We start from the raw sequence: 12,283 nt of genomic DNA, 5'->3' as shown, positions 1-12,283 counted from the left end.
GCAACACTGTTTAATGCTGAGTAGAATTAGAAGAAAATATGTGATGTGGATGAGTCCCATGCACAGACATCTGCTATGTGAAGAGGATGCACCAATAGCAAGACTGAAGCAGCTTCCTGGCTAGATAGCTAGATGCTTCTGTATGCACAATAACATTCTGGTTGCTACACAACATGTATGAGGGGAGGACATCAACCCTCCTTACACAGCACAGACCTCTCAGGGTCTTTGCACTATAGTGGCAAGATGAAAAGAAAGAAAACAAGCAAGTTACCTTTCTCAAGAGCTTCCTTTCTTCTTGGTTAAGGCAGTGTAGACAAATTCTGGTCCCTCATTAATTTGGTAAACTGTACCACTCACTATAAGCACACCATTATTAGTACAGGACTTCTTTCCTCAGAATTATAAATAGGACCATTTATGATTTCTGGACACCAAGGAGTGGGCTTTTGGGTTTATAACAGCAAAAGATCCTCAAGGGCTCTGTAACATTTCTTTATAATATTAATGCCAACATCACCAGTAAATACTAACCAAACATTAATTTTTACTCACTACTCAACAGGTACTCTTCTCTGAGGGCAAGGAATAAGGAAGCATCAGTAAATATTTGTTGAGTAGATTACCATGTAGCAGCTGAAAATATGAAAATCTATCTTTTTTTGTTCTCTATTTATAAAGAATTACCCTATAAATTTTAAAACTATAATGCTAGAAAGAGATTATTTAGAAATTTAGTATTTTCATTGGAGAAGCAAAAACCAAATGTGAAAACTCTACACAGGATGACTCAGTCCTCACAAGGTGCCATTTTAAAATGACACTTAAAGTGGCTTAAATAAATAAAACATTAATACTGGAAGATTTCACTAAACTCAAGAAATGTTCTGACCACCAACAACTTTGATCAATTAATGATAGGTAAATAACAATGTAATAAAAATTGATAAGAGTCGCCTCCCAGGTACTGCAAAGTTCTACATAGGGACTGAGCATATTGGCTACATAAATATTGTTTTTTATCCTTACTTTAGTTGATTATTTTGATTTGGGGAAAGGAAAAATTATGTAGAAAATGAACAGCCAGTGATACAGATGTTAACAGGATCTGCTGTTCTGGCCTCTGACTTTTAACACAGAATGTTGAGCTCTTGGTAAGGGAAACAGGTTTTCTGAACAACAAATGTAATAATAATAAGATGATGAAGATGAAGACAAGAAGCAACAAGCATGAAACATGAAAACTTGAGGACCCTTTTATACTATCATCATAGGATGGGAATAATAATTAATATTATGAAGAACCAAGTGTATGACCATGAATGCAGATGGAGAAGGAAAAGCCAGTTGATATTTAATAGGGTACTACAGAAGGGGTTTCAAAATAGGAGAAAAGTTCAAATTCATGACCCCTAAGACCCTCTACTGTAAAACAGACTTATTTAATTTTAAAATAATTTCTTAGTACATATGGGTAGAGAGACAAAAAGACTATGATTATTGTTCCACTGTTCACTTTCACTCTGCATTCAAAACTTCTACCTAATCCAGGCTCTCATATGAATTGGGTAAAAAGCTCCCAAAGTTAATGGTAGTATGTCACCTGCATTATTCCCCTCTTCCCACACAATGGTGCAGGAGAGGAAAAAGGAGGCCACACACTCAGTTTTATGAACCATTGAATATTTGCTTTTGGTTCCCAAATGATTTTGACATTTAAATGATGGTACACTATGGATGTTTTCTGCCCAGTGGGATAATGTATAATAGCATTGAAGGCTTTCCTTTCAACAATTAAGACCCAATGAAATGTTCATAATAATCAAAATGGTAGTAAAAAGTGTAAAAGGCAGGGCTGGGGTTGTAGCTCATCAGTAGGGCACGTTCCTAGCGTGTTAGCACCACAAATAAATAAATGAAATAAAGATATTAAAAATATTTTTTTTAAAGTGTAAAATGCACAGAGAGGTGCTGAGGCCATGTACATGGGGCTGTGAGAAGAAATACTCATGGAGAGTATGTGGTGTAAGCAAGAAAGAGCACCCCTAGGGCTGGGGTTGTGGCTCAGTGGTAAAATGCTCCCCTAGCACATACGAGGCCCTGGGTTCGATCCTCAGCACCACATAAAAATAAATAAAGGTATTTTGTCCAACTACAAATAAAAAAATAAATATTAAAAAAAAGAAGAAGCACCCCTGCTGGAGGGATGGTGAGAATGAGTGTGTATTTACAGAGCAAAGTCAGAGACAGGAGAACCAGTCAGGAAATCCTAACAATACCTTCAGACATCAAATAATGAGGGTTCAGGCTGGATTAGAAAGAGTAAGTAAATTAGATTTCATGAGAAAAAAATTAAGAATTCTTGGTAATGGAGTGGTAATACAATGAGGTGATAATTCTGACTTTCTGAACCTGGAAGTGCCAATAAGGCAAATCATGATCATCCATCTTTATGTGTGCAACACTAAGTGTGTAAACATAGTTTCTACTTTTTCTCTTGTTCTGCCAAGTGTCTTTGCTCACATGAATTATTCCATTAATATTATATAAGTAAGGGGCTGGGGTTTTGCCTCAGTGGGAGAGGACTCACCCAGCACATGCATGGTGCTGGATTCGATCCTCAGCACCATATAAAAATTAAATAAAGGTATTGTGTCCAACTACAACTAAAACAAAACAAACAAACTACAATAACAACAAATACATATATTATATATGTGACCTTCTTGCCACCAACATTGCTACTTGCCATCCTTTCCCACAATAACATCAATAACATATCTCAAAACCATGGTCACAAAAATCATAATCCTTTTACTTCATTCTTCAAAACCTTCTAAAGGTATTTAGAATAAAATGTAAACAATTTACCTTAGACTATGATCCTCTCTCTACATACATCTGAAACTCATTCCTCATTATGATCTTACAGATAGTGTATAAAACACCCTAAGAGAGCTTGGAACTACAGAAATCTAGAGATGGTCCCCATTCCACATGCTCAAAATAGCCCCTCTTCACCCAGTTGAAGACTCTCAAACAGTAGTGCTGGTCTGAAGCAATATCTCTCTGGGAAACCTTCTCCACATCTGCATCTACTTTCTTCTCCACCTGAATTCCACACAGGCTGGGTGTGTGTGGCCCATACTATAATGCCATAACAACATGTACAGTACCATTACATTCAACCACACAGTTTATCAAGAGTTGGTTACAAAAGATTGGATTGCTCATAGACCTTCAGGAACTTACAGTCACAATATCAGACTACAAGTGCCTTGTCTCATTAATACATGCTTAGATACTTAAGTAGTATTTGCATAATGGGATATCACATTTGAAATATTTACAGATATTCAGAAAATCACAGGATTGCAAATGAAAAAAAAGTTGTATTAGAAGTGTGATTTTGGTCAAATATTTAAATATTTTCCTCTTTAAAAAGGTTATAAATAAGACTCCTATAATTCACACACTTTAGATATGCTTTTCACTGAATTTTTGCTGAAGTTACTTTTAATCTGGAAAAAAAGAAATTTAAGGAAAAGTTTTTGCTACTTCACATGAATACACCCATGCTGCATTCAGAGATTTCCTAAAAACAAATCAAAGCTCCTTTTCTTAAACTGCATTATTAATGCTTAAAAATACAAGTTAGTTAGCAAAAAATGATTTATTTTTTGTACTGGGGATTAAACTCAGGAGTACTCAACTGCTGAGCCACATCCCAACCCTATTTTTGTTTTATTCAGAGACAAGGTTTCTCTGAGTTGCTTAGTGCCTCACTGCTGCTAAGGGTGGCTTTGAAATCAGGATCCTCCTGTCTCAGCCTCCCTAGCTGCTGGGATTACAGGCATGGGCCACATTCCTCGCTCCTATATTGTACTTTTCAGCTAACTGTTAAATACATTAACTAAAGGTAGCAATTCATAAGGTACTTTGACTTTGGAATATATATCTTGAATTCTTTCATAGTAGTTTTATTTTAATATGAATGGATTCTGGTTTTGATAAAAATAAACTTATTTTGTATTGTTGTTCTTCAAATGCATGATGACAAAAGGGGTCAGCATAATGAGAAGTAAAAAAAAATCTTAAGTTTTATCAAATGCAATGCGCTATTATTTAGCTAATGAAACAACAAAATTCCCCCAGAAGTTCTCATATCACCAATGTAAATTTAGTTTCTTCTAGTCTCATATTACAAAGCTCAATTATGGGCATTTTAGAGCAAAGCTTTTTTATCTCCTAAGAGAACTATATGAAAAAAGGCAATCTACTCCAAAGAAATATGTCCATCGTAGCAAGACAAAGTTTTTCACATTTAAAGTTCTAAATATGATGTATCTTAAATTCAACAGTTTCAATTAATAGGAGATATTTGGTTCTGTTATGTTTCATCAACTTAAATCCAAAAAAAAATTCCTAGTTTAATAATAAGGTATACAGTTTCTGGCAATTTTAATTATGAAAAAAAGATTATATATATATATATATATATATATATATATATATATATATATACATAGATAGATAGATAGATATAGATATAGATATAAATATAGATATATAGATATAAAATATATATCTATGTATCTATATATCTATCTATGTATCTCTCTATCTCTATCTCTATATCTCTATATCTCTATATCTCTATATCTCTATATATCTATATCTCTATATCTCTATATCTCTATATCTCTATATATCTATATCTCTATATCTCTATATCTATATATCTATATAGCCACACCCAGCAAAATCAGACTTGGAAAGTGTACATGAAGTCTGAATCAGGTAAAACTCAGTTGTGACATTAGTGAGCAACATTGGCCAGTGTGGAATCAGAGGAATCCAGGAAGGCACTGCCTGAGTCAGAAAATGATGTCTAGAGGCTGTAGTCGGGCAGGGGGACAGAAGTCTTCTGGGAGCGCCTGCAACCTATTTGACACCTGAGTGTTCACTTCAACTGTCTGTTAATGATCATTAAGGCATGTGCTCTTTCTGGATGTGTGTCCTATTGCACAATTTTAATAAAATACAGAAAAGTAAGGGTTCCACCAACACGAGTAGCAATGCCCTAGCCAACCTAGTGGGATCCCTAATTTCCTTCCAACTATCCTTAAGACCCCTTCTACGCCCAAGTGGCTCTGGGCCACTTCGTCCACACCTACAAGTTTGCCTCTTTAGATCTGCTTCTCCATCAGACAGCAGCACTCCACCTGACCCCAGCTTTATCTTCAAAATCTGCATGTGTGAAGCTGGCTTTGAACTTCTGCCTCAGTCTCCATGTGACAAGACACCAGGCTCAAGCACACTATTCTGAAAATACAAGACTCCTGTCATCTTTGTCTTCATTCCAGAATCAACAGCAAGTCTTGTGGAGTGAGCTCTTCCGAAACGTTGTGCCTTTGCCTAAACTCCTAGGATTCCTTTACTGTCCTCCTATTCATATGACTGTTTTTCTGACAGAGTGAGCCCCACATACTTGTGGGCTTCTGCACACAATTATAAGATCTGACACTTGTAGCTGATTCTCTGGGGCCTTCTGAGTACAGTAATGATCTGCTGATTCTCTGTCCATATCCCTATCCTTTCTGTCCCACCAAGCATCCAACCATTTGTTGTGTACTGCCCTTTGACAGGTCCCCATCATGATTCTAAATGTCACTTGGTGCCTCTGTGTATCAGTGACATGCTTGTGTCTTGGCTTCCCATCTCCATCTAAAGGTTATGAGTTGCCCACACCACAGTCAATCACTCTGATGTCATCTGATGAGAGGGCTTATGGAGGGGTAAGAACCAGCAGCTGAGATCTTCCTCTGAGGTACTGAGACACTTCTGAATACAGATGTGCTTATGGCAATCTTTCAGAGTAGGGAGAATCTGGAATTTGGCTACAGAATCATTCAGTCCTGGGGAAGAACAAGTCTTAAGTACACTCACAGTGCTCAGAGTGTTGCTCCAAGGCATAATGCTTCTTGGGTCCTCAACATGATCTGATGGAATGGAAAGTTTTGCATCCATTTTTTTTATATCAAACTTATAAACACAGAGAACTCACTCAACCAAGATGACCCAGATAGAAATCCACAGAAGCAAGATTCCAGCCAAGGGAGTGTGCAGGTCCCCATCACAGAATTAGAAGCTGCTTATTATATTGGCACAAAGCAGGAGGAAGCCTGGCATCTCTGCATTCCTTTTTTTTAAAGAGAGAAAGACAGACACAAACACACACACACAAATACACACACACATACACACACACAAAGAGAGAAAGAGAGAGAGAGAGAGAGAGAGAGAGAGAGAGAGAAATAATTTTTTAATATTTATTTTTTAGTTTTTGTTGGACACAATATCTTCATATTATTTTTATATGGTGCTGAGGCTCGAACCCAGTGCCCTGCGCAAGTCAGGTGAGCGCACTACCGCTTGAGCCACATCCCCAGCTCTGCCTTCCATTTTTTATTTGTCTTCATACTCCTGCTCACCTCTGCATAAAGGTGTGTTCTCCTTTAAGGAGTACTCTTCTAAACCCTGGTAGCACAAAGTTTATTAGGCCTGATTTATCTAGTCTTGAAGAGGGACAAGATGATGAAATGAGAATAAATAAGGGATTTCCAAGATTTTCAGGGACATTCAGTGTCAGCTTTCACATCATCCTGTTCCACATCCCTGGAGTGGCCTAGAAGTCTCCAGGCATTGCCATGCACCTCCCACTAACAGCAGAACATTGCAGCAGAGATCACCTGGTGACAATGCTGGCACCACCAAGCAAGTGCTTGTTTCCAGTTGGAACCAAATTGCCCCCTTCTGGACCTACAGTCCAATAGAAAAGAAGCCCCTCCTAGGAGCACCATGAAGATGATAATGACCGCATCAGTTTGCTCAGGTCTGCATCCTTGTTCAGCCCTCTCACTCTGTCTCAATCCCTCCTCTATTTAACATGAAAGCTCATGAGAGCATCCCATGGACAGGACCAAGACCCTGCAGCTCACTTTGCTTTCCTGACCTGGCCATGGTGAGGAAAGCTCCTTCCTTGTTTTCTTCATTACATTCCAGTTTATTTCTGGGATGAGTAGCTGGACCTGATTTGCTGGGACCCCAGGGTCAGATCTCTGGCCTCACATTGCAGCAACATTCCAAGAGTTCTTGCTCCTAGCCACCCCACCTACTGTCACATGGATGGCTGCATGTGCAGGTGCTTCTGTCGGTCTCAGCACAACCTGTTTGGCACCCTCCTGACCTTAATGTGTGGCTGCTGGGAGTTTGTAATCCATCCCACAAACCTCTTTACTCTGTTCTAGTGGTCATGATATTCTCTGTTACTCGGAACAGCCCACCTGACCTGCAAATACTGAACTCCCCATTCTCCAGGGCCCTACTTCTAATGCATCAGCCTGTGATACCAAAGAGCAAGGTCATCTTGTAATGTCTGCATCCTTCAATGATTGCAATAGGAATGTCAGTGCCCTTCAGTGTAGCTAAGGAGAATGTTGGACAGGAAGGCTCTGGTTGTTTCTGTAGTGCTTGGCTTAATGGCTGGCGGGAGAACAGATTGCAAGCAGGTTTGGGGGATATGCCTGCAGAGGTGACTGGTCTCCCTAGACGTTTTTTGAGTGATTCTGACTTGCTGGAGATGATGACTCCTGCTGAGCAGCTTGAATAACTGGGAGACATCCAAGATCTCACTCCAGAAGCACTTGCAGTTTCAGTCCCATGGATAACCCAGGTAACCCAGATCTTCACTTAGAGAAGATCAGCACTGATGTGTGGATAGCACCAATTTGGTCATTCTGGACCAACCTGTTTTGAGGACATTCCAATGCAGAATCTCAATGCAGGACAAGAAGGTGGAGAAAAACTGCTTAACTCATATCTTTTCAGTAAAAATGAAAGGCTCATGGGGTGGCATGGTTTGCCTGGGGTGACATAGGGGCGCCCACATTTGAGAAGATTAGCATTCTCTCTTGGGAGATCCTCTAAAGCTAGAGGGTTTTAACACTTCCCAGGTGCCCCCACATGGATCTCTGGCCTGAAACTCTCCTGAATTCTGACTCATCCCTCAAATGCCCAGATAAATCAAAATGCAATCTTCCCAAATGAAAATGTTTAGAGTTAATGCTGGTTGCCCCCACAGAAAAGGCTGAATCCTGACCCCTAAAGTATCAAGAGGGGCCTCTAAGAGGGGATTAGGTCACGTGGATATGTCATATGAGTGAAATTAGCTTCCTTATCAAAGAGGGCCAGGAGCTCATTCACCTGCACAGATGCATGCAGATGGCCTCATCATGAGCCAGAAAGCACAAGACATGGAAACTGCTGGCATCTTAATCTCACACTGTCCAGCTTCCAGGATGGTGAGAAATGACTTTATGTCATGTACAAACTACTTGATCTATGGTATTTGGTTCTAGCAGCCTGCACAGATGGAGACAACCTCCCTCTAAACCTGCTGCTCCTGGAGCATCTCAGTCAATGGCAAAACCTTGGTTCCAGATCTCAGGACCTAACCTGGGAGTTACCTTTGTCATTTCACTTACAGCAGTCCATCTGGACCATTGGTCCCATCTCTGGAACATAACAAGCCCACCCCAAGCTTTCCTCCACTGTCCCCACTGGATCTTAGTTCCAACTCTCCCATCCTCTTACCTCTTGCCCTTCAGGCCTGTAACAACTCCAGCCTCCTCTGCTCAACAGAGCACCCTGAATGATGTCCCCCAGCATGTAGCAGATCCTATGAGTCCTCTTCTCCAAGCCCTCTGTTTATTATTCATCTTATTCTCAGTGACAGGAAAGGAAGAGAGCAATACAAAGGAGTAGATCTGGCTCCAATGCCAAATTCATCCCTGGTTCTAGAAAAAATGGGGAATTCTGTGAATCACTTTCTCCACATCTTTTCCTGCTTTAAAGTCACTAGATGTGGATATTTTAAAAGAGAGAGGGGTTATCAGACCAAGAGTCTTCCCAGGCCTCCTCCTCACCCTTGAACTATGATTTACCATGAGGCCTGTGCTTCCTGGTCCACAGAAACTACCCCAGCACTCCACACCTCCTCCTGAATAAACAGGCTCTATCCCTCCTCCAGGCCACTCTGCTGATGCACAGGTTCTTAGAGAGTGTGGCAAAAGTTGCATTTGGAACACTAAAAATGCAAAAAAAAAAAAAGACAGAAAACAAAGGCACAGAAGAGTAGAAAGAAAATCTCCTGTGAGGGGTGGACGGGGGCTGTATAGTTACAAGGGCTCTGGTTTATTTTCCTGGCAGTGCTTGGAAGTGCAGAAACCCAGCCAGGCCCTGAATTCACCAACTCCTGATAGCAGTATCTGAAAATGTGCAGAACACTTAGTCCCTATTTTTCAAGGATCCCTGATCACTTGCTGGATTCCTCTACTGTGATATAATCCACATCCTGGGGCCAGGGTTTTGCCTGCTTCCTCACAGGCTGCAGTGTCTGTCCCAAGACCCAGATCTTGACAATCACTGTCAATATATTCTCTGGAAGATTCTAACAAAGTTTTCTTTTTTTTCACCCACCCCAGTACAGCTCTTTCCCCATCTTCCCATACCTCTTTAGGCAGTACAGTTGTCTCTGGCACTGTGATGGGGATGCTTTGGGCTACAAGGAACCATATTCCCAAATAAGTAAGTTCTAAAAATGCCATGAAATTTAAAACAAAACCTGGAAGGATGACATCAGGCATTACCACCCCAGGTTTGCCCAGCACAAGGGGAAAATGGCCATTTAGGGAGCAGCCTCTTTATACTCCTACTTTGACAAGATATAAGAACCTTTCCCAGGACTCCATTGGCCAGAGAGAGATCATGGGCAGCCCTCATAAAAGGGAGCACTGAGCTGTCTGCCCAAGTGACTGGTAGAGCCAGGACTTGTTTTGACAGCTCACCATTCCTTTCCATTTTGCCTAGAAAAACCAAGCAGGAGGCAGATTAGTGGGCACAGTCCAGAGGCAGATCTCAGGTTCCCCACTCACTGCCCTCTCTGCCAGTGTCCTGCCTGCGCTGCAGCCTTGTCCTTTCCTCCACTCAGGTGTACCTCTGGAATTGCCTCTTCCTAGACCTGCCCCAGATCATCTGTCTCCCTGATTGATATATGTCTGATGTTGATATATTGTCTCCCTGACTGATATATGCTGATCCCTCAAGCATGATGCTCAGCTGAGGACTCCAGCACCCAAATGTCCTGGTGGCTCTCTTGTTCACTCTGTTAATTGGCTTTCCATAACTGTTACCAAAATACCCAACAAACTCCCTAGAGGAGAAAAAGCTTGTTTCAGCTCATGATTTCAATGCTTAAGTCCATACCTGGCCAACTCCATCACTCTGGTCCTAAGGTGAGGCAGAACATCATGGCAGAAGGTGGAGGAATGCTTCTCAGCTCATGGCTACCAGGAGAGAGAGGGAAAGAGGGAGCTTCACTGGCCAGCAACAAAATATAATCCAAAAGGTACACCCCCAATGTCCTGCTTACATCCTACTCACCTATAATTATCACCCATTAACCCCTTCAAATTATTTACCCACCAATTTAGTTAATTCACTGATTATGTTACAGGTTGCATGATATAATCATTTCACCTCTGAACAATTCTGTATTGTCACACACATGAGCTTTTGGGAGCTTTTGGGAGACACCTCCTATCTAAATATCATGTATCTTACTAGGTATAAACCTCCTCTCACTGAAACTCAAGGCCTTCAGCAATATAGCCATTGATAAAATAAACTCAGTGCTGTTTTCATCTAGACCCTGAGAGGAACTGAGAAAGGGAAATGACCTTTCTGATAATAGGTGGCTTGTCCATGATCTCCCCAAGTCAACACAAGCACTGCAAATCAAATGAAAACCTCAGGCAGGACCACATGGAGGTCATATCAAAAACTAGGTGAAGACTGAGTCTGAGGCCCCAGAAATCACTGAGTCCACTCTTTTTCTAATATGAGAGACAGCTGCCTCTTTACCAACATGGACTGTGACTCTCCAGTAATCTTCCCACCCCTGAGACAAAAGTAGTTAAGACGCCCAATCACCAAGATGCCTCACTTCTTGACCCTGTATTGACTCACATCTTGGAGTTGTTGAATAGAAGCCAGAATTCTCTAAGGGGCACTACTCCATGATTTTTTCTGAGATGCTTCTGTGTGGCTGTGGAGCTACCAGAAATCTCAATAAACTGACGCTGACCACAGGTGACAGACTGGTGAGCTTCAATTGGTGGACATCAGCATTGTGATCTTGTTTCTAATGTTATTTCCCTCATATACTAATATCTATTTTAAAATTCAAAACTTTTTTTTCAGCATCACAGGTCTCTCTGAATGGGTCTCTACATCCAGCTGCCATTTTGCAAGAGATATGGAGAAAAGAGAAAGAAGATGCAGACTATATTCTAAATATGAATTAACAGAATCCAGATGTGAGAACCTCCATGGGTCACAGGGCCTGTCACTAGAACGAATAGAGTCCAAGGAAAAGACACACATGGTGGGGAACCTGCAAACCAAAACCTGCACCAAGATATACAAAGTGGTGCATGGGGCGTATTAGACTTTGAGCATGTGGGCTGTGGGGCTGGTTACTTCTGGAGGAAGGAGGGACTAGGGCTAGGATGCAGCCATGTGGGATGCTGGCAAGGTGCTGTTCCTGACTTGGTTCTACAGCATTTCACCCAATTTTTCACTAAGTTACACCTTTTTCAATGTGGTCCCCTCCCCTGCTTTGTACTTGCATTGCTTTCCATTACTGTGACAATATCTGAGGTAATCAGCTTAGAAATACAAAGGTATATTCTGGCTTACTATTTGCAGGCTTCAGTCCATGGTTGGTTGCCCTGTTGCTCTTGGGCCTGGGGTGAAACCACATATCACAGTGGGAGTGCATGGTGGCAAGTGACTCACTTCATGGTGGCTGGGAAGCAGAAAGTAGGAAATGAAGAGGCCAGGGTTCTGCAGTACCCTGAAAGCAGGCCCCTAACTGGAAACTCCCCATTAGCCCCCACGTCCCTTAAAGGTCCCACCTCCTCCCAATAGCACCTGTGGCTGAGACCATAACTTTCCCAACTGAGTCTGTAGGAGTCATTCCAAATTCAAACTTTAGTAGTGGCAATGCTTAATTTAAAAAGGAAAGGATTGAAAGTATACCCTCCACTAGTCTTTTATAACAGATAGGAATCTACAGGTGGGAGAAGCAGGAGTCCACCTGGGGTCATCCCAGCCACCAGGGGAGATCACAGCTTGACCAGGGAGGCCAGAGCAATGGAGG

This window comes from Urocitellus parryii, chromosome 2 (assembly GCF_045843805.1).
Source record: "Urocitellus parryii isolate mUroPar1 chromosome 2, mUroPar1.hap1, whole genome shotgun sequence".
Taxonomy (NCBI): domain Eukaryota; kingdom Metazoa; phylum Chordata; class Mammalia; order Rodentia; family Sciuridae; genus Urocitellus; species Urocitellus parryii.
The sequence above is the reverse complement of the archived record's forward strand: the minus strand, read 5'-3'. Positions refer to the sequence as shown.